We start from the raw sequence: 26,811 nt of genomic DNA on the forward strand, positions 1-26,811 counted from the left end.
CATATAATGGCAGACTTGCAAGGGTCCGAGGCCTCAGCTCCATCCGTTGCTGGAACTTCTGCAATTGCACTCTGTGAAACTCAGGCCCTTTCATGAGCACAACCTTCAGTTATTCCCGTAAACACTGTGCTCTCTCCATCTTTGCTCTCAGCCAATAGTTGTCCATCTTCCAGCCAACTCAGCTGTGACAAGAAAAACCCTCATCAAGAAAGCCAATGAATTTGACTTGATTTTTTTTCCCTGACGGAATGGAGCGTTCTCCCTGCATGGATACACTGGTGTCTGAGTCATCTGTAATAAAACCACTACTAGTAAGAGCAAAGTCACAGGAACTATGATAAATAGGATATCACACGACAATCATCACAGTATGCCAAGGCTTTCTGCAGCTTTATTGAAGTATACTTTACATACTTAAAAAATCCATTTATTTTAAGTGTGTAATTTAATGATTTTAAAGCAAAATTTATAGCTTCCTTCCTTTTTTAATACTCATTTCCCACTAGTTCATAAGATATCAAAGTCTATTAAAAACACAGAAGTGAAGTCAGGAGAAGGATCAGAGCGGGAAGCAGCAAGGTTCTTGATTTGCTAAGACAGCAGATACATTGGCAGAATCTTCTGGATAAAACCACTTGGGAAACATTGGGTCTTCTCTTAGCTTGCAGCCTCCAGACAAAGAGTTTAAAGGATTAAGTCATGGGTCCTCCTACATCAAATCCAGACCTGATCTAGTATGGTCAGCATCACTTTTGGCCACTTTCATGTTAATCCCATTCATCACTCTTACATGTTGCCTAGCAACTCACATAGTAAACAATCTTCTTTTGGTTTATGGTTTCATACGTTTCATTCCATGGTCACATGACCATGAAAGGGGCACAATAGAGCTCAACTGCTAACCTCACTGGCATCAAAGAAGCACCAACACAGGAAGAGACCAAGGGAAAAAAATAAACAACCTCCTAGATGTGTCCCAAATGAACAAGTCCCTTAATTTCCTATCTTCTAGTTTCTGGACACTCTTCATACACATCCATCAACAGATGAACTCATTGATTACAGCCCACAGGGTCCAATCGCTTTTCGAGTCCCACCTTTGAACATTGTACTGGGACAATGTGTATCTTAAACCCATAGGGTAGGGCCAGAAGGTTGTGTCAGAGGTCTCAATTTCACCTCACACTAGAAACAGCAGGGTAGGTATCTCAACGTCTCCTATTTCTTTCTGGTACTGAGCTACACCATGTCTGCATAGCAGCATTTTGTCTGGAGTGAGATACTGTCAGCAGTCAATTGTAAAGACACCCCCACCATGTGTTGGTTTGAATGTAAAATGGGACATCTATAATATAGACACACAAGCATATACACAGACTCACAGGGAGAGGCAAAAAGGGAAGGAGTTGAGTCTTAGGAACCCTCAAGGAAGAGGGAGTGGAAATATAAGATACAGATGTCAGCGAGAACCAGAACAAAGCAGTGTCTTCTATACATGACAGGACCACTATCCATCAGCCCTACCTGACAGGAAAGGGAGAGTCAGTTTTCTACAAAAATATAGCTGGTGATAAGCTGGCCAGGCTCCAGTGTCTTGCCCAATGCCCATGAATTTATGGGCAGCATAAATGACTTGAGTGGATTATTATACAGGGCTGAAAGAGAGCTTGAAGTTGGGAGAAGGGATTAGGTGGGGATGGATCTGGGAGGAGTTAGGAAGAGATGTGAGAAGTAAATTCTATCATTATATAATGTACAAAGTTCTCAAGGAACCAATAAAAGTGGTTTTTAAAATACCGTATCTGTACTGAACACATACAAACCATTTTTCTTGTCATCTCCTAAATAACAGCCCCTCATGATTTCATTTCATTAAGTACAAAAGTAATTCAGAGATTATTTAAAATGTAGGATGATCTGGGGAGACGGGAGAGGGGTAAAGGCAAGTGTGTGACACACATGCAAACACCAGTGCTTGGTATGGGAACAGGAGGATGACCTGGGCTTCCTGACAGTGAGACTCACCTCAGGTTCAGCAAGGGACCCAGTCACAAAGGAGTAAAGTAGGTGGTGAAGGAGCAGAACATGCTCTACCCTCCCCCAGCCTCTGAACTTACATGTCTCTATACACACACACACACACACACACACACACACACACACACACACATATATATAAATATGACTAGAGTATACAAGTGGCTTGCATAGGTTATATCCAAATGCAGTGTCGTTTTATCCAAGGAAACTGAGGACTTTTAGATCATAGGGAGTCCTGGGGCCAACTCTCAGAGGACAGGATATATCTCCTTATTGTGCAAATGAATCCTTTGTTGAGTGTGTGTCAGTGACTCCACACAATTCTCCTCTTCTAGGTTCCTTTGTATCACAAAGAATGATCTGGAAATACTGAAACAAATATAAACTAAAGGCTTTGTTTGGGTTTCTAGGCTTGTGTTAAAATCATATTTATCACGTTTTATTAAATGGATTGGAAATCTTCAGCTGCCAGCAACAATAGACTCAATCATGTTGGCTTCTCTTTTATCCCATTACGAATACCAATTAATTGCACATCAATAGCTTCCCATGCTTTGAACTAAATCATGAAGAAGGGATATGTTTCCGTAACTCCTATGTGGATAATCAAGAAGAAAGGGGGGAGGTATGATGCCTTTGGCTTATGGGAGACTTATGGCTTGATTGGATACTTGTTATGCAAATAATCCTAACCTATGAGAAATGAAATGTAATGATAAAATATACTACCAAATGGGATGGAAAATCATTACTTGATTACTTTTAAAAGAAAAAAAAACATACTTTAGGATTTTGAATAAGTGTGACCCTCAGAAGTTCAAAGGATTGGGAAGTTGGGTTTTTGTTAAAAGAGATGTGTCAATGGGTGGTGGGGGCCTTGAGATTTCAAAAGCCCTCCAGGCTTTTCTCGCTCTCCCTGCCTCCCTCCCTCTCCGTCTCCCTCTCCCTCTCCCTCTCCTCTCTCTCTCTCTCTCTCTCTCTCTCTCTCTCTCTCTCTCTCTCTCTCTCTCTCTCATCTGGGGAGCAGGATGTGAGCTCTCAGGCACTACTCCAGCCATGCCTGCCTGCCTGCCAGCCTGCTGCCATGGTATCTACCACAATGGTCCATGGACTCACCCTCTGAAACTGTAAGACCACAAATATATGTTTCCTTTCATAAATTGATTTGGTCACGGTATCTCTTCACAGCAATAGAACAGTAACTAAGGCACACATCTTCCTGTCTATTTTTCTAATACATCTGTATTTATTTCATTAGTTACCTGTTGTCCATTGAACAGTTTTATGAATAAGTTTCAAGTTTAAAGACAAATAGTGCCAAATAGGAGTGGCACTACTAGGAGGTTTGGGCTTGTTGGAGTGGTTGTGGCCTTGTTGGAGTAGGTGTGTCACTGTGGGTGTGGGCTTTAAGACCCTGGAAGCCAGTCTTCTAGCAGCCTTTAGAGGAAGATGTAGAACTCTCAGCTCCTCCTGCACCATGCCTGCCTAGATGCTGCCATGCTCCTGCCTTGATGATAATAGACTGAACCTATGAATCTATAAGCCAGCCCCAACTAAATGTCCTTGTAAGACTTGCATTGGTGATGGTTTCTTTTCATAGCAGTAAAACCCTAAGACATACATACACATATACATATACATATACACCTAGGTTTACACACACACACACACACACACACACACACACACACACACACACACCATTTACAGGGATTTTAGATCTAGCCAGGGCCCCTGCAGTTTCATTGATCCATCTGATACACGTGTTCATGGAACATGTCTCTCTCTGTTTCTTGTTCTAGGAAGTATGTGGACAACATCTGCAGACTCGCTTCATTATACTTTATTCTCCTCTTCAGCCTTAGAAATCTCAACTTACAGAGAGGGGAAGATGGGAACTTGGTTATATAGCTCTTTTTTTTCTGTGGGCAGCTTACATCTCAAGTCACAAAGGAAAATAAATATAACAAGAAATAATAATACATATCCAAACTGTGATGGGAAGTTCATATCCGTTCCCCTTAATGAATGTCAACTTTGGAAATTGGAATCCACAATGAGAGGAGACTTTTGAAAAATCCTAATTCTCAGGCAGGCTTTGGTATTTCTCTTTCCCTGAAAAGGAACACCACTAGAAAAAGACAGATGGTAGGTTGTCTTTGGCCACAAATCGAATCAGAAGCATTTGATAATGAACATAGAGGGGTTCACCCCATGTTTACCAAAGAATAAAGTAATATGGGGGCGGGGGAGACATATAGAGGACAGTTGGTGCCTTACTGGTATTAAAGGAAAAAACAGAAGTCAAGAAATAATATTTGACAAAAGAAAAAAACTAGGTTTTCATTAGGCAGAACTGTTTTTAAAATAGCCTTCCTTTTAGTCATGGAAAGAGAGGGGAGGAGCAAGTCAGTCTGTAGATAACTAAAGTCATTCCCATCAAAAAATTAAGAATAATTTGGATTTTTAATGGACTTGAATAAAATTAGAAATTTTAGCTTTCAAAGGGGAAAAATTGTGTTCCAGAGAGAGAGAGACAAAGGAGTATCCAAACTCATACTTGATTCTTTCAATAAATCTTCTGGTAACTCATGTGTTTGTTGATATTAGGATTAAAATGCAAGTAGGATATCTCGATTTAAGAGTTTAACGTGTGTGAATAGCTGCCAGTGGAAAGACTTGTCCTCGGATTTCTCAAAAGGCATGAAAAAGCTACAGTGGAGTTACTGAATTTTGTTTCAAAGACTTTAGCTCCTTGTCTGCAGGGATGCAGGGCCTCAGAGGAAGGGCCTGAGACCTCCTAAGAGGTAGTGTCCAACACCAGAGGCCATGCGCACAGAGAGAAGTAGCCTTTCTCAGAAAATGGAGCTACGAGAGCTAAGAAATGAAGGCGACATATCGATCAAATCGCTGTAATAGAACGACGGCAGCCAGTTCACAGAGCGAGGCAGCTGTCAGCGACTCGGCCAAGAACTAAGAGGATTTGAAAAGATAATAACACACAGAGTTCACAGAAGCCACTATAGACTCATGGGGTCTGCGAATTTAATCCCATGTTCTTTGGGCAGAGAAAACAATCCAAACCAGAGATCCCTCTTGCTCAGCCCAACGGAACGCTGTACCGTGCCGCGGATGTCCCATGTAAAGGACTCAACCTAGATTCTGGAAGCCTGTGAAAAACCGGAACTAGGTTATTTAAGTACTGACACCGGAAATGGCTCAAGTCTGCACCTTCATTGGAAGGAGAAAAAATAAGTCACACAGCACCGGAAGTAATCCTTGTCAGAGTCTGTGTGAGGTCGGAAGTGTATGGCGCCACGATCAATCAGTAAGCACTGCCTACATGTGTCGGTTGAGCCCACAAAAATGAGGAAATGATTTTTAAATTTAAACACAATTTCTAATAACTAGTAACTTTTAAGTGTCCAGTTTTAGCACAAGCTTCCAGATTTACAAGCTTCAGTGAACCTGGTGAAACATTTCCTACTCTCCTAGGAGTCATAGAAGTGAGAGGGCACCAAGGCAGCCTGGCCAGCACACTTTAGTCTCCAAATAAAATGCACTTTGCAGGCTAACACCCACATGGCTAGTCTGCAGTTTACCAATGCTGGTCATGAAGGAATTGAAAAACAGTAGATGCCCTACCTGGTAGAGCCACTGTCTCTGGTTCCTGCCTTCTGAAGGCTCCATGGTCATCTCACCTTTAACTCTCCACTATCCTGTTGACAAGTGTCTGGGCTTTATCTTTGACTTAGGAGTATATTTTAGTCCTTTAGATGTCTCTCTCTCTCTCTCTCTCTCTCTCTCTCTCTCTCTCTCTCTCTCTCTCTTTCTGTGTGTGTGTGTGTGTGTGAGTGTTTGTGTGTGTGTGTGTGTGTGTGTGTGTGTGTGTGTGTAAATGTTATAAAGGTTAATAAAAAGAAAAAGTTTCTGGTTCCAGTAAAAATTTAAAAAAGAATCTTTTTTTAAAGCTTTATTTATTTATTCCATGTATTTGAGAACACTGTCACTGTCGTCAGACACACCACCAAAAGAGGGCATCAGATCCCATTACAGATGGCTGTGAGCCACCATGTGGTTGCTGGGAATTGAACTCAGGCCCTTTGGAAGAGCAGTCAGTGCTCTTAACCACTGAGCAATCTCTCCAGACCTAAAATAAAGTTTCTTAAGAGAGCAGTTTAGCGTGGGAAGCAATAAAGATGCCCCGTTTATGGATGACCATTCAGTCTCATTTAACTTCTGGGACTTGGAAAACATCTTGGACAAGGAGGTGGGAAGAGTGTAAGACCCAGAGGGTGGGAAGAAGGACTGTGGTTTGCTGCCTTCAGGACAGGACGTGGCTGCCGCAATCGTGAACTCACAGCAGCTGTGGTCACCTGCATAGGTCTTTAAAGGATCACCAGCTAGACAGAATCCCTTACTGAGGAGGTTTTCGTGTGCTGATGGATGCTGGGGTAAAAGAAACATTCTTCTCTGAGGGTTTGGTCACTGGTAGAATTCCTACATTCCTGTAGATGGTTACATACCCATAAGTACATAACCAATGCTAATTGGGCTTAGTGGTTATAGGTTGGGAAAGAGGATATGAATTTTGAGGGATGGTTATTGGCAGGGAATTTCGGCAGAGCAGAGGGAGAAATGGAAGATGTTATGGCCATGTTTAATTGTATACATGTAAGAAATTCTCAAGGATAAAAACAATTTATTATTTAATAGAAAATTTAGACTCTCAGCTTTAGATACATAATATAAGGCTGTATGACTCTAAAGAATTCAAATATTGAACATAAATCAAACCAATTGACTGCCTTATGATTCAAGGAGCAAATTATACGTACTTAATGTAATGCACTTTCTCCCTCTTTCGGTCTCTTTCTATCTCTTGTCTCTCTGTCTCTCTGTCTTTCTCTCTCTCTCAAACACACACACACACAGATGCACACTTACATTATTTTTATATCAAGGTGTTTAAATTCATGACACAATCAATATGAAGGAATAGAGGTTTGTTTAGGGCACACAGTCACAGTCATTGTGTTCAGACTGTCGGGGCAATGACCACATGGCCACAGTGTATTGATTTGTGTCACTGAGAGCCTGCATGAGTTCTGCTTATATTTGGGTGGATCAGGAAGCCAAGAGTTCGGTCTGAACCAGCCAGCTCCCTCCTTCCTGCCCCAGTGACCTACTTCTTCTAGGGCACAGCCTGAAAGATTCCTCCACCTTCCTAGACAGTGCCATCAGCTTGAGACAAAGTGTTCCCACAGCTGAGACCCTCGGGAAATTTCACACTCAATGAGCCAGGCAAGAGGGAAATGTTTTGTGAAAATAGTTTAATTTCAGTTCTGTAAACAGGACAGGGAGGAACCCTTTGATATGGATTGATTTAGTCTTTAGCCTACAGGTGCACTCCCAAAAGAGACATAGTGTAGAAAATGCACAGTTTTCTATGTAGCAAGCCTGGTGCTGAAAACAACACACTAATGAAAATAAAATGCAAAGACGTGGGATATATAGTAACAATTCCAATCCTCAGTGTAAAAGGCTCTTTTATTTATACATGTGAGCTGTCATTATTAGTTCCCTACTGGGTTGTTTTTACAAGGAAAGAAAATCACAAGCTCTGACTATCCCACCGACCACGGTGTCGTGCATCTCAGTGTTAGGGGGCTTTGATCTAGGGATTAATCATCAGGGTTTGACAACAAAATCCATCGGCTCAATACATGAGGCTTGAGGGGAGAAAGTGAGTTTACAAGTATGTAATGCCCTTTAGTGTCTTCTCTGCCAGTCTGTTGCATGAATGCCTTGTTGTTGACTATTGTCGTTGGTGGTGGTGGTTGTTGTTGTTTGTAAATATGAAATGTTGAATGCAAGGGCAAGTGGCAGGGATCCGATAGACCTTTGCATCCTCACTTTCTCCTTCCCATCTCGCGCTAAGTCTCCCAATCCTCAGCTATCATTCAAATACACTGAAACAACTCAAATAAACTGAAACAAGGTGAAATCAAGACACTGAAACAACTCAAATATACCAAAACAAGGTGAAGTCAAGACACTGAAACAACTCAAATATACCAAAACAAGGTGAAGTCAAGACACTGAAACAACTAAAATATACCGAAACCAGGAAAAGTCAAGATGCACTTGCCATCTCTAATTTGTGTTTGCATGTTGATGGTAATCGTCTGATAAGCTTTAAAAACCACATGATGGGTCTGAGGAGGATGGGTGGGTGAAACCGCTTGCTGCCTAAGCAGACCTGAACTCAGATCCCAGTCATCATGAAACATGCAGGGGAAACCTGTAACCCCAGGGACAGGAAGGGGGAACAGAATTACTAAGGTCTGCTGGCTTCCAGCCCTGATGAAAATATGAGAGTTTGGGATCAGGCAAAGACACCACCTGTCTTAGTTAGGGCTCCATTGCTGTGAGGAGACACCATGACCAAGGCAATTCTTAATAAAGGAAACATTTAATTGGGGCTGGCTTACAGTTTCAGAGGTTCAGTCAATTATTATCATTGTGGGAAGCACGGCAGAGTCCAGGTAGACATGGTGCTGGAGAGTGTTCTATATCTAAATCCGAAGGCAGCCCAGAAAGAGACTTGCAGCCACAGGCAGCCAGGAAGAGCATCCATCTTCCTCACTGGGCAGAGCTTGAACACTAGGAGCCATCAGAGCCGGCCTACACAGTGACACACTTTCTCCAACAAGGCCACACCTCCTACTAGTGGCACTTCCCATGGGCCAAGCGTGTTCAAACCACCACAGTGCATCAAAAGAAAATGTCAGAGACACATAGAGGAAGATACTGCATGGTATCCTCTTGTAGCAGGGTGCTGCAACCCTTCCCCCCCCACACACATAAACCCATGCACATGTGCACTCATGAGCAAATTTATTTACTTAGTTTTATTTTTTATTTATTATTTTATTTATTTATTTATTATTTATTATTTATTATTTATTTATTATTTATTTATTTATTATTTTATTTATTTATTTACTTTGTTTTTATTTTTTTCCTCAAGAACTTGGTACATACACATAATGTGTTTGAGCGAATCCATCCACATCCCCTACCCTCAAGTCCCTCCCCTTTCCTCCCTCCTAATTGCATCTGCATTGTAATAGAAACTGCTGAGTCCATTTAGTTCTGACTAGATGTGTGAGTGAGTACAAACATCCAGGGGAGCATGGACAGCTGTCAGGGCCAAATCCATGAAGAAAACGGGCCCTTTGCCCTGTAGTCATCAGTTGCCAGTAGTTCCTCAGTTGGGGTAGAGGAGCTTCAAGAGTCTCCACCCGTCTATTCTGGGATGTATCTGTGCAGATTTTGTAGATGGGATCCTGGACACTGTGAAACACATGAACACACACACACACACACACACACACACACACCAAAATTTAAAACCAGATAATGCTTTTTAAAAGGTTATACAACGTCCTAAATTCAGTTCTTTGGTGGCAAAATATTTGAATTCCACACCAGATCATAGTAGTATCTATATAAAATTAAATTATTCAAATGAATATTTTAAAGTTCAGCGGATCTTTATTTGTTAAATAGCATGGGCTGAACGAAATCAGTTGGTGCCAAACCTCCCTACGGCTGCACAAGAAAAATTGTAAATCAGAGTTCAAAAGCATGAATGCACAAGGGTGAGGGGATCATCAGAGATTGAGGACCTACAGGATCGGGTACGGAGGCTCAGTAGGCCAGACAGGTGGACCATAAGCAAAGAGCCTGGAAAACGGGTCATTCATACCTTGACAACCTTCAAAGTCTAGGGGAAACGCAGGGATAGGTACCCCCCGAAGTGGGAATAAAAAAACTTTAATACATTTACAGGACACTTAGATAATAAATACAGTGTGGACTGGAATCTACACTGTGAAAAAGCATAGGAGTAGTAGTGTCCAGTTTTCCCCTTACTGTGACAAAATTGTGTCATTTAGGGGCAGGAGAGATGGCTCAGCTACTCAGAACAGTTAGAATCCTCACAACTGACTCTGGCTCTGGAGATCTGACTCCCTCTTCTGGCCTTTGCAGGGTCTGCAGCCACATGACATAACTCAAAAAAGACCCACGAACAAAAGTAAAAACGAGAACTTAAAATGAGTCATTTAGTTGATGTTAATGCACCGATGTTTGTAGAGAGAATCTCTTCTAAGCATCACCTGTCAATAAAAAAGTATATGACCTATGAGCTGAGGCAGGAAATAGAAGGGGGGACACCGGCAGGAAGAGAGGATTCTGGGAAATAGTGTATAAAAGGAGACCCAGGGAGGGACGCTGCGGCAGATGCTAAAGGAGATGTTGAGGAAGGTGCTAAGAAAGGGGATGAAAGCACAGTAAACAATTATGTAGAAGACACAGAATAGTTTGAATGGGTTAAATAAATTAGTCCGGGAATGAACCAAAGTTTGTGGCTTAGGAATTTGTTAATAAATAATCAGTTTCAGAGTTGTCATTGTGGGAGCGGGAGCTGGGAAGGAAAAAAGTATTTTTTTTCCCAAAGTTAATTTCCCCTAATTATTTTCATATGATTATGTAAGACGCTAATATATAGAAGTCATGTGTAGGTTATATTGGAAATTGCACCTATCCTGGAGAATTCTAAAATAAATGTGTTTTTAATGCAAACTCGGTAGTGATATTTTTTTCGACTTCCATTTTTCAAGTCTCTTTCTATTCTAAAGTATATGTGTTTATTTTATCTACAGTAGAAAATGTCCTTGTGATGTAATGAAACATTAGTCAGCCCTACTAAGATGCTTTCTGGAAGTCAGTTAACCTCAGGCACTGAGAGCTGTGATGACTTAAGTTGGGCACAAAGCACTTTCGGGATCGAGAACTGATGATCATGGGCTTGTGGTCACATTCACTCCAAAAGTGACCACACACACACACACACACACACACACACACACACACACACAGAGTGGACATCACTGACTATCTATACCTCAGCTAGAGCTGGGACTTTGAGATCCTGGAGGAGGTGGCACTGGGATTATATGTCCTTACACTTTGGCACAAGCAGACAGCCACACTCACAACTCTCCCTCTGGTCCTCCTCTTCCTTCACAGCGAGTTCCAACACAATTTGTTATTTCTGATTTTATCCATCCAGTCTGGGCATCCCTCTTCCAGATCTTAACTTTTTTGTTCAGTTTGTGTGTGTGTGTGTGTGTGTGTGTGTGTGTGTGTGTGTAAGAGAGACTCTGTGTGTGTGACAGAGAGAAAGAGATAGAGAGAGAATTAGTCACACAGTTAACACATGTGCATACACACATGTGGAAGAACAAGGTACATTCAGGAAATATCCTTAATGTCTTCTCTGTCTTGTTCCCTGTGGCAGCAACTCTCACGCACAGGCAAAGCTCCTTTTGGTGTGGGTCACCTTTCCAGACAGCTTGCTCTGGGCATCATGCCTCTGCCTTCCAAGGTGACTTATAGGATGGTCTCCATATCCACAAGGCATCTATGTAAGTTTCTGGGGAGCAAGTGCTTAACTGCTAGACTCTTACCCTAGCCCCTTCCAGAACTTTCTGTCCCGACTCCCCTTTCCCTTTCTTTTTTGAGATTTATCGAGTATGCTTGACAAATGGAGACTGTATACATTTGAAGTATGAGGTGTAGTATTCTGATCACATTATACATTGAACAGATATTGTAAGATCAAGCTCATTCTCTCTCTCTCTCTCTCTCTCTCTCTCTCTCTCTCTCTCTCTCTCTCTCAGATCCACTGTCTTAACATACTCCACATAAACAAAACCCCAGTGACAATCAGTTCACTGTTCCCAGGCTCTGATGTGTTGTTCATCCCGTAACCAAGTGATGTTGTACATTCTGTCCAATCTACTTCTCAAAAGGAAAAAATGAGCACGGCAGTCACCGGTTAAAACCCTCAAATGGCTCCATGACACTGAGGGTAAGTTGGAAAGCCCGTCTGTTGATGTCCCTCTGTTGACAGACAGATACTGTTCCAGAAAGACCAAAAGCTATGACACACCATCCCGAGCCTGGGAAATCATAAGTTTAGTTTCTTGTGTTTGTAAACTGAACAGAAAATGGGGTTTACAAGACAAGGAGAATGTAAAATTTTGTGTTGCTAGAATACTCAGTCACATAGGTTAGAGAGCGGCTGAATTCAGGGTTCGACAGGGGTGTGGTTGGTGGATTCATGTGTGTGTATGAGTTGAGTGCCTGTTCCCAAGTGCGAGGGCACATACGTGTGTAAATACGTGCAGAGATGAGTAGAATGTGCATTCTCTTCCTCACTACTCTCTATCTCTCAGTGGACCACAGCCCACCATTTTGACTAGTGTGGCTGGCCAGGATACTCATGGCAATCCACCTGCCTCCACCCTACCATGTTGCAGACATGATTAGCCATGCCTGGAGTTTTACAAAGGTGCAGAGAGAATTTGAAATCTTCGGGCTTGCAGAGCAAAGGCTCTTGCCCACTGAGCTGTCTTCCCAGTCCCCATCAGGATATGGTCTATCGCAACCTTCATGCCCTGCCTTCTGCTGTGTGTGTGTCTCAGTGTCCAAAGGGATATTCTCTCACAGAAACGGTCCCCCACCACATGCCTCTGTGCTTTCACCCAGAACAGAGTGTCTCTTTTATCAGGAGAACTAATTCAGAGGTGGACATATTCTGATTGCAGCCCGTGAGGTACAGAGAAGAATGACTGCATCTTCAAGACTTGGGCTTTCTTACACTGTGAACTGAAAGCTGGTGTCCCTCCCTGTAGGATGGAGAAAAGGAGAGAAGGATGCGGGAAAGGGAAGGAGGCAAAGGTGTAGGGGAGAGGTTGAAGTCACATTAAAAGTTCCAAGTTAGCATCAAACCTGAAGAGTAGACAGAGAGAAATTGACAGTTTTACTGCTGTCACCACACACAGACACACAGACACACACACACACAAACACACAGACACACACTCACACACACACACACACACACACATCTGCTGTGCGTCAGGTGTCATTCCCCCACTAAATAAAATGCTCTATTAGGTTTATCTGCCCCTCTCACGAGTAGCCTGTAATTAAATAACCGCCTTTTAAAATCCTGCTAGTGTGAAAGAAAACCATTTGAGCATTTTCCTTATCTGATGAATTACACGGACCAGTGGTCCTTGATAAACAGGCCTGTTCTAAAGCGATGCAGGAGAAAAAGAAAACACGTCTAAAACAATTGATGGGGAATTAGATCCCACGTCTCGGGCCTCACTCAGTAGACTCTGTCCCCAGCAGGGAGCAGAGCCCAACTAGGACCAGCTGCAAGACTGGTCTTCCAGAAGGTGTAAGATCCAGGAGGGCCACATCAGGGACTCGGTCAGACCTCGCTTTTCCCAGAACAAATGCTGTTGCTGCCCATGCTGAGCCACTGAAGCCGAAAGAGTGAGGACAAAACAGCTCCCTTTGGGACCATCTCTCCTAAAGAAGTTCCCCATCAGGGCCAAAGGTTTTTCACTGCTGCTTCAGGGCCTGATCATGGCTGTAATGGCTGTCTGTCGTGCTGACCTTTTCCTCATAAAGTTCTTTCTAAAGAGTAATTTGTCTCCTCTTTCTCCCCATGGAACCCACCATGCCATTGACATCACAGATGTCAGCGTATCTTTTTAAAGAGAACGCAACTCAATCCAATTCTACCCTCCGGCATCCAAAACGCTTGTCATTTTCTTAGCCATGTACTTCAGAGTGCAGACTCACTCCTGAACCAAAAATCTCATCTAAATCAGTTCCTGGTGAGACTCGGGTATGATTCACTGTGGGGCACATCTCTGCACTGTTTATGAGTCTACAGAATCAAGAAAGCAAGATGCATGGTACAGCTAGCATAAACTGGTTAACTATAACCTCTGATCAATTCAGCATCACTTGAAGACAGAGAAGGTCAGACAGACAGACAGACAGAAACACACATGAGGTGGAGCTTAAGAAATGTCTTATTAGGTTATTGTGTTGGTGCGTTGACAGGCCTATGAGGAATTGCCTTGTTGACTGACTTAGGAGGGCCAAGCCCACCGTGGGCAGCACTATTCCCTAGGCAGGTCGTTCTGAGATGTATAAGAAAGCGAGTTGAGCTGGAGCAAGCCATCAAGCAGAGTCGCTTGGTGGCATCAGCCTCAAGACCTTGTTGTGGTTCCTACTCTGACTCCCCTCCATGACCTGAAAGTTGAAGTCAAAACAGTTTCCTCCCCTACACTACTTTCCATCCAAGCATTTTATCACAGCCACAGAAAGGAAACTAGAACAGACTCTATGGGGCAGCAGGGAGGACTGAGGCCTCACAGATTCCCAGGAGCCTGTGCTTGCAGCTTCTGTCTCTTCTATCACTGTAAGCCACAGTGATCTGGGCAGGCTCAAGAGAAGGAAGGACAGTCGGCATTACCTAGGAGATGACACAGTCACTTCTGTCCTTATTCCATGGACAAGAAAGAGTGCTAATGACCCAGCGGGTATAACGTTTAGCAGTGGGAACAGAAAGAGAGGAGGAACTTAACGCTTCCCACAGGGCCAACAAGAGGACCAGAGGCAGAGGTGAAGCTGGACTCTGTAGTACATTTCCTGTGTGGGCTCCCTTCCCCCACCTAGTAACCAAACAGAAGGTTCTAAGTCAAGAAAGAAAGAAGAGAGCCACAAGACGAAAGAAACACAAGTATCTCAATAATGCCCCTGCCTCAGCAGCACTGCCCAGATGTTTGTGAGTCTGTGGACATGTCTATGAGGAACTGCTTTGATTGTTCACTGATTAGGAGGGTCATGCCCATTGTGGGCGGAACCTTTCCCTAGGCAGGTGGGTTCGGAGCTGTATAAAAAGACCCAGTCTTGGAGCTTGTCTGCTGCTCACGTGGTGTTTTCTCGGTTTTTTGTTTTCTAACTGAGAGAGAGGGCTACAGTATTGCCTACAGCGAAGCACTGAGCCTGGTGCAAAAAACTCAGCATCTTGCTGTAACAGAACTCAAGGAAAATTCCAGATCTCATTAAACAGATAGCGGCCACCTTCCCCCGTTCTCCAATTTCTAGTCATTAACGAATTTTTAAGCTCCAGTTATCCCACCTTAACCACAACACACTCTGATCTTCATAAGGCTGATGACACTCAAGCAGTGCAAGCCACCAGACAGAGGACAGAAGTAACAAACCCAAACATCCACTGCAGTTCCCAACTCAAATGCTTACAGAAGCCGTGTCAACCTTCAGTCAAAACAGGCATCACGTTTCTCTCATTACCTACCCTTTAATTGTCAAAACATTTGCACGTCTAAGTTCTTTTTGTTAAAGGGGTGGGGGGACATAATTCTACTTTATGAGCCATTTACTTTAGTGTTGTTAAGCAGAGAAGAGGACAATCCAGTCGACATTTACTCTAATAGGTGACTGATGTATGCATGAGGCTGTCCCTGTTTCTCCAGTAACTATAAACCTAGATGCCTTTTCCTTGCAGGATATAGGAAACGAGCCTTCTACCCCATCCTTCCTTTCTCATTCAGGAGTTCTCATGATCACTCTGGCATCCACCTCCTACCAGATCAGAAAGACTGAACACGATCCCTTCTGCCATTAAGGATCAGACCCCACTGTGGGCTGGAGAGACGGCTCAGAAGCTAAAAGCACTGGCTTCTCTTGCAGGGGACTCAGGTTTGATGTCCTGTACCCACATGGCAGCCCCCACATATCTGTAAATCTGGGTTCAGGGAAGACCTTCTGCTGGCTTCCCTGAGCTCCAGGCATGCCCAGGTACATATACATGCATGCAAATAAAACAGCCCTACACTATATATATATATATGTAAGCCTTAGAAAAGGAAAAGAAGAAGAAAGAGAAGAGAAGGAGGCAGCCCTATGAAAGCCACAAAACACTGAATTCATTTTTTTACTTATTTACTTTATTTATGAATACACTGTAGCCATCTTCTGACACAACAGAAGAGGGCATCCGATCCCATTACAGATGGATGTGAGCCATTATGTGGTTTCTGGGATTTGAACTCAGGACGTCTAGGAAGAGCAGTCAGTGCTCTTAACCGCTGAGCTATCTATCCAGTCCCTTGATTATTTTAACCTTGTAGTCCATAAGTCCGAGCTCTTAGTTTGAAGGAAATGCCGGGAGTGTATGTGCACACTGTATATTATTAATCCGGTGGTGATGCGTAGAGACAGGTGGATCCTGGGGCTTGGGGGGGCCAGCCTATCTAGCCTAACTGGTGATGTCCAGGACAATGGGAGACCTTGTTTCAGATGATGTGGGTGGTGTTCCCGAGACTGACACCAGTCTTTCAGCCTCCACAAACATGTGCACACGACCATGAGTACACGTGATGCATACATTACAAAATGAAATGTGGAAATTCAATAAAGAAAGCCCCTTCCCAGGTGGTGGGGTATAGAGAGGATTGCTTCTCCGAATATAGTTATCTGTGAAGAGGAAGTCAATAAATGACTCAGACAAGAGCCTTTGAGATATCAGCTGCCAACCCAGGGCCCAGACCTCCTCTCTGGCTGCAATTACCTTCTTAACATGGCTCCACATTGTCTCCTGGGACCCAGGTTTCCCCTTCCCCATAGCTCTGCCCTACTTCGAGCTTAAGAACCCAAAGAGCTAGCCAAGAAATGAGGGGAGAAAGGTCACGAGGGCCTGGAGAGGAGGCTGTCAGTAATCCAGTCATATACACAGACCATTCCATTGGCACTCAGTCCATGGATACCAGGCAATATCACTGAGCTGCATGCCCAGGAGGAAAGGCAGGGTTAATAATCAAATAGGTGGCAGTCTTTACCACAGTAAGTTCAGCTACCTGTGAACACAGTCTGAAAACAGAAGAAGATGACACCTGTCTGTGAACTGTGACCCCCTGAGTGCGTGTGCATGCTTGTGTAGAAGGACTGTGTGTCTGTGAGTGTGTGTGTGTGTGTGCATTGTTATTTAAGCTGGGTTTCTTTCTTTTATTTTCATATATTATTAGTCCTGGGACTACTTCATGACTTAATAAATCTTACCAATATTTCTTCCGCTGTGCGTGTTAGCTCTGAAAACCCCTGCTGGTCACCCGAGGATGTGCTTTACCTTGTCAACTATTTCAGGGGACTTGGGGTGAGACCCTTTCCGTGAACCCAAGAGACAAGAAGAGAACAGAAGCCCCACCTGGGAAAAGAAAGTGGGTACTACCTTGTCTGAAATGATTCGGGGTGGGCGAGCACGCGGATAAGAGAACATGATGTGAGAACTGAGCTCAAGCTGGACACACAAATGGTGACATTGAACCCGACACAACCCCCCGCACCAAAAGGTTCCTGCGGGTTTAGGATTAAAAGTACCTTCCACGGAGGGCCCAAAGGAATCAGTACTGAGTCTGTGGGGACATTGGGGAGAATAGAAAGCCTTTGCCTCCATTCTCATTAGAAGAGATGGCAGTAAAATGGGTTACGGATGTGTAGGGCTATTGGCAGAGGTAGATTTAAAGAAAAGAACTTGACTCATTGGCTTTGATTTAAAATAAATCTTTATTATGGCAAATGGTGGTTATTAGATAAAGATGCCTCACACATCCTCCATTCAGTCACAGGCACTTTCAGCCCATTTCAGCTGGTTATGTGTTCATGGATTAAAAGCCTTTTAATAATTACTACTAAAATTTTTTTTTGCTCTCTCCCAGGGCAAGGTAGTAGCAAAACTCTTTGTGTGGCCATTTCTCAAGCCTGGACCAGAAAGATAATGGCCAAGGTTTACAAGGCAAGTGGGAATGATCAATTATATCCCCACGACTACTGCACAGATCTGTTACGTGATCGGCAGGAGTGCTGGAGTTAACCTGGATTTCGGCACCAGCAGATACCCGCTGTCCCCACTTGGGCTTCTCCGGGTGCAGGCCTGTCTCTTGTGGCAACAGCCAGGGGAGCGTCCTACCAGCAACTCTGAGGAGCAGCACGCGGACACTTCATGGAAACAAGGGCAGGAGAGAAGAGAGGAAAGGTGTCCTTCTCTGGCTCATAGACAAGAGTTAGAGACCTGAGTACCTGCTTCTAACTGAGTACAGAGCCACTCCCACCATGTGTGTATGAACTCTGCTGGGGTCTCCATTCTATGATCATATTCACTTTCGGTCCATCATTTCCTACCGGAAGGAGAGGACAACCAGCTCCATCTAAAGTGACACTGAGAAGCAGGCCGATTACGGCGTGGAGGACAAGACTATGTAGCATCAACACAGACATCCACTTTCATGGATACAGACATGCATGACACATATGTCTGCATGCATATGCACACCAAGTACATGAGCACACATGCATGCATGCACACATAAACATACATACATGGAACGCACTGATAATTTTATAAATACACATATATATATTAGCGTGTGTGCACTTAGTTTCACACATGTGATATCTTTATACTGTATATATACAATATACTATATTTATACAATACATACAAACACATATATATATAAAACACACATACATACATATATATATATATATATATATATATATATATATATATATATATATATATATATATATCCTAGTTTTGTGGAATCTGATTTCTGTATTCACCCTAGAAAGAGTCAGCAATTTGGCTCCCATTCCTAAAGCTTTTTCTTTTAAAATGCATGACTGCAAATAAGCAGGTCACTAGGTGAGTAAAGTGTCTGCGTCACATATTAGTCTGTCTCACTACAGCTGTGATCAAACACTCTAGCCAAAAACAACGTGTAGAAGGAAAACATTTCTTTGGCTTGCACCTTGGCTTACCAGCTTTTGTAGGCAGTCAGACAGGAACTCGAGGAGAGAATTACAAAGGAATACTGCTCACAGCCTTACTCACTAGCCCATGCGTAGTTCATGTTCTCATGAAGCCCAGACACCCTGCCCTAGGAATGATGACACCCACAGTGGGTGGGCCCAGCATCATCACCTGTCAATCGAGACAGTCTCTCACACATTAGGACACAAGCCAATCTGATGGAGGCAGCACTTTAGTTGAGGTTCTCTCACCAGGAGACTCTATGTCAAGTCTCTTCTATGTTATGTCACGATGTCTGTGAAAACTAACCAGGACACCTCGTAAGCATGAATACATGGGTTTGATTCCCAGAAGCCACATCAAAATGTGAGTGGAAAAAGCTTCTAATGCCAGTTGGGGAAGCAAGGACAGGATCCCAAGGATCTGCTGACCACCACAGCTGGCATGATTGGTAATCTCCTGACCAATTAGAGACCCTGTCTCGAAAAAACAGAGCATGCCTGAGGATGTGGCCTGAGTTTGTTCTCTGATTCTACCAGAATGTGGAGACATATACACACATCTGCATCTACACACACCCATGTACACACCTTTGATAAATAGATGATAGATATTAGATAAACAAATGGTAGATAGATAGTAAATAGGCAAATTATAGATAGATAGACAAATGATAGATAATAGACAGATAGATAGATAGATAGATAGATAGATAGATAGTAATTAGATGGATGGATGGATAAATAGATGATAGATGATAGACAAATGATAGATTAGATAAGATAGACAGTCAGGCAGACAGACAGATAAGATAAATAGACAGGATTGTATTTGAATGCAAGTATTACAGAAGAGATTGGAGCCCCCCCCCCTCCTTCCCTTTCAGAACATAACCTGTGTTACAGGGGAACTCACAACTTCCCCAAAGGAAACAAGCATCCTTTTCCAGCAGAGAGGTAGAAACAGATGTTTATGTTTTCCCTGTGCCTTCGTGGGTCAGCACTGTGTATCACAAGATGAAAAACATGCCACCGTAATTAAGTGTTAATTTCGTTGTGGCAGAAAATAAAAGAATGGCACCTCAGTTAGCAAGGGAGGCAGCTCCAACCAATGACTACATTTGACCCGAGCTTTGCTGAGCCCTGAAGTAAGAACTGTGGATCCCTGGAGGCCCGAGCCACCACACAAGGCTCCTGTAGAGTGAAAAGTTCCTCTCCCTACACGAGTGATAGTTCTCCTTTAACTTTAAGCAATTTCTGTACTGGCTGTGTCCTCCCTGCAGCCCGTGAGGTCATTGTAGTGCTGTAGGTTCCTGAAGTATTGGATCTGGGCGGTAAACCAGTGTAGATGTGGATTGTAGGATGGCTTCCTGCCTGGTGGTATCTGGACCAGCACAGAGGTGCAGGGATGAGGGGCGAGGATGAGGAACATCCTTCCTCCCCTGGGTCCTCTAGAACCTGTGCCCAATACCCTGCATTAGCTTTGATCCCTTAGCTACCTAGTTCTGGTTATGTTAACATAGGGTGAATTCTGCTACTTTTTAACCTACATGAATGTCTAGCAGCTTATGTTACATGACCTGTCCTGGGTAGACCTGAACAATGTGTGTTCACTTCATGTAGGCCTCCAACTACAAATGATTCCAGCCAGGTCTACCTTATCATGGCTATTCAGGAGCAGACGAGTGGCTCAGACAACTCTATCCGTGGAAAACCCTCTCCAGCATGGGTGAAAATAAAATAGCTACATCCTGTAGCTTTCATCCCAACTAGCAGGCAGCTCCACCCAAGAAGCCTCCTTCACCATGGCTGCCCCCAACCCCCGGGGCAATTGTTCTCATCTTATTGCTCTTTGGAACAGGACCTGATCGTCATAACCTTCGAGATTCCTAAGCCTTAAAGGTTTCTTAAGCTTCCTGAATCTTCTGAGCTACCTTCTTCCCTCCAGAAGGGAATGTTTCAATTCCAATGGATTCCCAACACAACCCATGAATAAATAAACCAGAGGTCCCAAAACAACATTCATTCAGTCAATGTAACTAACGCCATAGCAAAGAACGTTCTAGCTAGTGCTGTCCTTTGGATACCGAATGTCTCCCAAGGTACCGTGCTAAGGGAGGGAGTGCTGTAGAGAATGGCTGTTGTTTCCCCAGCAGCACATCCTAAGACCAAGGTGTGCAGTGTGAAACAGCCAGGATCCCTGCCCGACTCCCCGGCCTCAAAGAAGAAGATACAAGAAACCCAGAGGGGGAAATAGCTAAACTTGAAACAACCTCGCCCGCCTCTTACAAAGGTGTGATTTACTTGAACAGAAGAAACTACTTCTCTTGCTCCACCCCTTTCCAGAGGTTACTTTAACATTAGTTCAAAATTTCAAACCACAACCAAAGGGTGCCAAGAGTGATGCTACGGAAAACTGAGTTGAGCAAACAAAACTGTAATGAAGATGCTCCGGAAACACAAGGGAGCCCACAGCAGGCTGGACTCAGTTCTACCCCTCAGTCTGTTGCTGCCTCCCTTCTCCACAGAGTGGACCTGCCTTTGCAGGCAGAAATTCACAAGTTCTGCCCCTCTAAGCAGCTCTGACAAGCTCCCAGGGAAGTTAAGAAGGATGTCCTACACCATCAGCCATGTCTCCTCTGTGCTGACATGAATGAGACATGAAGCTTTGGGGAAGTGGAGAGAAGAGAGGCTCGCCTGGCAGAGAACAGCTCTCACAGGTCTGCACATAAAGACCCATCCTGAATTCTCAGATGGTGATAAACAGAATGGGAGGAAGGAGACCCACACTGAGCAGTCCTAGGGCTGAGCGGATTTACCTGGTGTCTAGCACTAAGAGAGGAATAGTCCCACACATTCAGTGCCACTGTCCCAAGAGAAGCTCCAGCAGTGGCTCCAGCAGTGGACATCCCACTAATAGTCGGCTGTTCATTCTATCAAGAATAGCACTTGCTTAGGAACAGGGTCCTGACTACAAATGGGCCCTGGGATATACAACCACTCAACCCAGAGAGCTGAGAGCTATGACAGGATCTACAGGGGTTATCTCAGGGCAAGCATCTCCCCTTCCGTGTGCCCATTTCATCCCCACTGGGCTTGGGCCAAGCTGAGAGCAGCAAGGGATTCAGTGTGAGTGCCCTAAAGTGGCTACAACACATGCCCATACATGGGGGATATCATAACACATGCTCATTCTCTCAGCATTCTGGAAGGTGAGTGTCTAGAGACTAAGTGTCAGTAGGGTGTGTGCGCGCGCGCGCGCGCACACACACACACACACACAGAGAGAGAGAGAGAGAGAGAGAGAGAGAGAGAGAGAGAGAGCTCCCTGCCCCTCCCCTTGTATCTGCAGGATGCCACCACCCTTTGCTTGTGGACACATCGTCCATCCCTGCCTCTTTTGTCACATAGTGACCTCCTCTGCTTCCCATTCTCCTCATGGGCTCAGAAGTCCACAGCAATGGAGCGGGAGCCAACTCCAGTCCATATGGGATCAGCTTCACTCGGATTCAATGGGTAAGGCCCTGCCTGCCAATCAATGATGCACACAAACATTTGCATGTAAAGATGTCAACTCATCATTCTGGAAGGAGACAACAGCATCTTCACCAACTCCTCAACCAGCGCAAAGACAGAATGGTACCCTTGGCTCCCAAGACTGATTCTAGTTAGTTGAACTGCTATTAATTGCACTAATCAGTTCCCTTACTGTCGTAACAAAGTACCTGACAGAAGAAAAAGGAGGCTGACACTGTCCACCGAGTTCCCACGATATACTCAGGCTGGAGTCAGGGACAGGCAGGCCTTGAACCTCGCAGTCTGCCTCTGTGGCTCTACGCCTGCCAGCTTGTCCCCGTGTCCAAGATGTTCCTCAATCCCTTCGCAAAATGGTGCCAGCACCTGAGGTCCTACTGTTCAATCATGTGTGCCCTTTAAATGAGAATTTCTAGGAAGAAGCTGTCTGCGAAAGCTGACTGGCTGGTTAGAGCTGCAGTGGTGAGGAAATGTGGGAATGTTGCTGATCCAGAGGCTACTTACCTGATAGTTTTAGCCCCCAGAATTCTTTGTCTACCTCTTTGTCAAAACTAATCTATGTCAGAGATTTAAAAAAATTTGTAATCTATTAACTTAGTAAACCCCTAGAAACCACCAATCCAAAAGCTAAGAATGTCATCAGATAGCATCGTGAGGACATAGAAAAGATCCCCCCCAATTTGCTTTAACTGCCTTGCGTGTGTGCCCACCAATGTATTTTGCATTTGCCTTGCACTATAACTTTCTTTGTTCTATAAAACTATGAAACTGTGTGAAACTGTGTCCACACTGGGATAAGGGGTGACCCAAATTTGTGTTCCTGGGCCATGATCACTCTACATGGCTCCGGGATAAAACACTCTTAGTCCCTTAAGGTGAGAGCTGTATTTCTGCGTTCACAGTCTCTGAGCAGCATTTCACATTCAAACTATCCGAGAAAGGGAGGGGGTGCGCCAGAGGGAAGAAGGGACCAACCTCTTCAGCCTGGAATGTTGAGTATCTCTGTCTCCTCTGTGAAGTCATGTGACTACAAGGTCCAATGTCTTTGCCTCTGTGATGTCTAATAATAAGATGTTATGAAGCAATGGTCTTCACCATGGAAAAGAAGTGGGGAAGGAGGGAGGACAGGAAGGGAGGGCTAAGAAAGGAAGTAGCAGGGATGGGGGGGCAAAAATCTCAGGGAAGGCAAATCCAGACATCAAACATCAGACAAAGCTGCAGTTGTCCCACGTTCACACTCTCCCGCAACTCAGAAACACAGCATCTTTTCTGCTAAGACCTGCCCTATACTCCCTCTGTGAAGTAAAGACAAAGAGTCTGAAGGGCAAACCTTGGAGGCCAGCCTCCAGTGAGAGGTCATGAGCCAGAGTAGTCATCAGCCCCTAATGGGAACGCCAATAGCAGTACCAACACCCTGTCAATCAAGTCTGCAGAAGGACTGGAGTTCTCTCATGGAAATCCAGAGAAGCCAGGAGCCCTGTGCTGTCTGAGTCACACCAACACCCAGAGTCCTCGAGCAAATGCAGAAATCCCAGAGTGCACCAGGACAATCCTCACCAAACACAAGAGCCCTCTAGGTTTGGCACTGGGCTGGGGACAGGGGTCAAGGGGACTGAAGGCTTTTCTGAAGTGATAAGAATCTGCTTCCCACCGGGCCTAGTTAGACATTTAAAATGCAAATAATGGGGCATTTCCCACCCACTAAGTGGCTAATGGTCCTGCTAATCACCAGGTCTCCCTGAAGGGCTGATGTGAGCAGCTCAGGGCTTCCAAAATCCACATTTCTCTAGACATTTCTTGTAACACAGACATTGCAACAAGGGAATTGGAAGGGAGAGAATGAAGGGCTGGATTTGAACAAATACGCCTTACATGCATCTCTATAAATTCTCAGACAATAATAAAAGAGATTAAAAAGAAAACACCAGGGGTTGGGGATTTGGCTAAGTGGTAGAGCACTTGCCTAGCAAGTGCAAGGTCCTGGGTTCGATCCCCAGCTCTGAAAAAAAAAAGAAAAGGAAAAGAAAACTCTTCATTCAAGGCCCACTGCCTCCTTTGGTCAGCATTTTGCTCCAGGCTGGTTAGATGCTCAGCAGGTCAAGGCCCTTGCTGCCAGGCCTGAGGACCTGAGGTCCACATACTTGCAGTGGCAAGTTCACACACACACACACACACACACACACACACACACACACACACACACTTGAATTAATTAACTAATTAATTAACTAATTAATTAAAGCAAATTACCATTTCTTAATAAATAAAATATTATAAAGCTGTCGCTTGCATGAAAGGGTCTGCATTATTAGCTGACCCCTGACCCATTCTCTCTCAGGCTCACCAAAGAGAGGACTATGTGGGACTATCACCAACCTGTGCTTAGCACCTGAGAGGATCCTGAGTGTGTCTGTCTATTGAATGAAAGGCACCCTGGGCATGCAAAACACAACACAGGTCCAAGACAGAATGGGGTCTCAGTGCACTTATGCAAAACCAAAGTTCACATGAGTTCACGAGAAACCATGAAATAACATACAGCCCGCATGGTCAAATCTGAGCTTTCTCAGAATTAAAATTTGCCTGATTCTACCTAGCGTTTCCCCAGAGGACCAGCCACCATTTCTTGTCTCATTCTCGTCCTTTCTACTCTACTTCTACTTTGTTTAATAACAATTTTAAAAAATCCTAACATTTGGAGAAACACCCGTTCATCAAATAGGAATAAACAGGTGTCTCTTGTTAAACAAGATGGTTTTAATCTTTCTTGCTACTTTTAGACCTATTTGGGGGAGTTTTGTTGTTTTGTTTTTGTTTTTGTTTTCAACTTAATGCACACTGCTGCATCATGTAACAAAGACTTGGGGGAAACGCTGCAGGTTTGGGTTTGCCCTTGAGAAGCCCCTACAGAGTTAGGCAGAGGACACTCTGGCTGTCGTCTCCTTTGTTCTGAGAGGAAAGAAGGGAGCTCTCTGTGGTGATTACAAATACCTGTTTCTCTTTTATCTACTTGTCCCCAGATCCACTCTCCCTGCCTTCTACGCCAATATCCTGCTCTGGAATTCAATAAATGAATACATACCTGTGTGTGGTTGCATAAGCATGGGAGGTCAGAGGTCAACCTTAGCTGTCTTCCTCAGTCACTGGCTCAACTCCCTTCAGTGGTCAAGTTGACACACCTGGGAATAGGAGATTGTAGCTGCTTTTTTCTAATACTAATTGGGTTCCCCAAATAAGTTTGCAGAAGAAAGACTGCACCTAGCTTCTGGGAACCTGCCCGCAGTTAATTCTGATTGGTGAATAAAGATTCTAGCCAAAAATAGCAGGGAGAGAGAGAGAGAGAGAGAGAGAGAGAGAGAGAGAGAGAGAGAGAGAGAGAGAGATGGGATTTAGGGTTCCCAGGCTTGGGTCCTGGAGCAGGCAGGGCAGAGAGTTCCCCATGCCTTAGGGGAGTGTGGAGGAGGGGAGACAGAGGCTGCCATGGAAGGGAAATAACATGCAGAAGGGCAGAGCTGCCGTATAAAAGGGCAAATAGATCATGGCCCAGAGGGCTGCAACTTGGATTCAAGAAGAGCCAAGATGAAGCATAGAAATTAGTAAATAGTAACTTGGACTTATTGCTGGGAGGTGGATTCTAACAGCATGGAGGGTAGGCAGCTGCCCAGCTATGGGCTGCTTTAGATAATAGAGGCTGGGCGTGTTTCTTTCATTCAGGAACAGAAACCATTGTGGTGAGTAACCCTGCGTCGGGATTTATTAAACATTTTTTTTTACTACAGAGGACTTCAGCAGAGGATTTGCCTCCATTGCACTTGCTTGTGGACAGATCTGTGAGGCATCTTTTGGAATAATGATTGGTGTGTGTGTGAAGAGTTAAATTTCAAAAAGTTAGTCTCAAACAAATTCCAGACATGCCTGAGAGAATTTGAGATAGGGCTCACCAGCCCGACTATCAGCTCCCAAGAACACTGGCCATCTGGAGCCACCCCCTCCCCTTGCTTCACTCTCTGAGGATGGGTCATCCCCCTGCTGCAGTGAGATGAGTTGCCCGGTCCACACTGCTGAGATGCTAGATTACACGTATGCTTTGTTGAATGTAACTCCATGCCAAAAGTAACTGTGCACCCTTTGTATTAGCCAATTATGTGTATCTACACGAAACCCCTGTTTTTCCCTATATAAGCTCCTGCCTAGAGAGGCTCGGGGCTTGACTCAATCTCCTTTGTGGGATACGTGTCAGTCCGAGATCTCGTAAATAAAACTGCCTCTTGTTGATTACATCAAGACCGGCTACTCATGTTTCCTGGGGGTAACCCAACCCGTGACAGGAGCAAGAGTCTCCCCAAGTTTGGGGGTCTTTCATGTGGAGGCCCACTGTGGATGGCGCCACCTCTGGGTGGGTGGTCCTGGTTACAGAAGAAAGCACAGTGACCAAGCAATAAGCAACAAGCCAGTAAGCGG

This window comes from Rattus norvegicus, chromosome 11 (assembly GCF_036323735.1).
Source record: "Rattus norvegicus strain BN/NHsdMcwi chromosome 11, GRCr8, whole genome shotgun sequence".
In the NCBI taxonomy this organism is placed as follows: Eukaryota; Metazoa; Chordata; class Mammalia; order Rodentia; family Muridae; genus Rattus; species Rattus norvegicus.